Raw genomic sequence first — 1,766 nt, forward strand, 5'->3', positions numbered from 1 at the left:
AGGAGGTGTGGCCTCTCTGCTTGTCTCAGTGAAGGAGGTGTGGCCTCTCTGCTTGTCTCAGTGAAGATGGTGTGACCTATATAACTGTCATAGGTCTCTATCCTTATAGGAGGTGTGGCTGCTCTACTTGTCTCAGCAAAAGAGGTGTGGCCCATATAACTGTCTTTAGTGGAGGTCTAGCCTCTTTACCTTTCAGTCTCAGGGAAGGAGGCATGGCCTATATAGATCTCTGTACTTTTTTTGGAGGTGTGGTCTCTTTGCTTGTCTCAGTGAAAGAGGTGTGGCCCATATAACAGTCTATAGTGGTGTTGTAGCCTTTTTACCTTATAGTTCCTGAGAAAGAGGCGTGGCCTATATAACTGACCTTAATGGAGTTGTTGCCCCTTTACCTTTCAGTCCCAGGAACAAGGCATGGCCTATATAGGTGCTGGCCCTCTTTGGAGGTGTCTCAGCAAAAGAGGCATAGCCCATATAACTGTCTATAGTGGAGGTGTAGCCTGTTTACCTTTCAAATCCCAGGAAGGAGGCGTGGCATTTATAGGTCTCTGTCCTTTTTGGAGGTGTGTTCTTTTTGCTTGGCTCAGTGAAAAAGGCATGCCTCATATAACCTCTTTACCTTTCAGTCTCTATTGTCTATATAAGTGTCTGTTCTTTTTGGAGGTGTGGTCTATTTGCTTGTCTCAGTGAAGGAGGTGTGGCTTCTTTACCAGTCAGTCCTATTGAAGGGGGTGTGGTTTCTGTAGTGGTCAATCTCAGTGTTGAAGGCATGTCCTCAGCCTCCTTGATACATTTCCAATTAAAATCTGTGCAGCATATTGTAATAAAATGCTATCCAGTGAGTGGATCATTAACCAAAACATCATTCAGGAAGTACACTAATCAATCAGAAGTACACCAATTACACCACACAACAAACCTTTTGGAGCAAAACTAACTTTCAAAATATGATTAAAAGAAAAAGAAAGAAACATTACTTCAGATTTTAATTAAACATCTGCTATAATATTGTGTTTAGAGCTGCAATTCCCCAAATACACTTAACAACGTGTTAGAGAAGGTCACTGAACACCAACTGAACATTCTGGAACAAACAAACGTCTTTAGCTAAAGCGGATGTCAATAAACTCACTGTTTGGCGTTTGGGTGTTGACAAAGTGCCTTAATTGTAAAATACTTCCATCTGTTTGGCCTGTAGTGTAGATCAATAACAGTCCTGAACCTCAATGCGCTGTTATCCTTGAATTCAAACCACCATTAACAGCATAATATTGACAAGCTTCTTTATTACCGCAGAGGTCGTGCTGATTTATTTATTTATTTATTTTTTGTATTATTGTTGTCTCGCTTGATGAATGACGGCAACGTATAAAAGTTAGCTGCAAAACTCGTTCCAGCACTCTGACATTTTAGGGAGCCCTCTCAGCGTCATAAAGGTGCCGGAGAGATGGATGAGGGAGTGGGAGTGGAGCAGGAAAGAGTAATGAGGCAGAGACGAGGAGAGAAGAGGATAGGAGGGAGAAAGGATGGAAAGCTGGGAGATAATTAGGTTGGGAAAGATGGGAAGAAGAAAAATTCACTCCAGGGAAGACGGAGGATGGCGAGAAGGGATCGACTGAGAAGTCTTCAAAAACTGTTTGTTTTCTGGAATTTTTCTATTTCGAACAAAGCAGCTTACTGTAGATAACATTAGAGAGTGCTTATGTTAGGAGATTAGAGACCTCTCCATCTCCGTGACGTTTCAAGAACATGACTGAGGAAATTCTCCA

The sequence above is a fragment of the Hemibagrus wyckioides genome, linkage group LG22 (genome assembly GCF_019097595.1).
Source record: "Hemibagrus wyckioides isolate EC202008001 linkage group LG22, SWU_Hwy_1.0, whole genome shotgun sequence".
Taxonomy (NCBI): Eukaryota; Metazoa; Chordata; class Actinopteri; order Siluriformes; family Bagridae; genus Hemibagrus; species Hemibagrus wyckioides.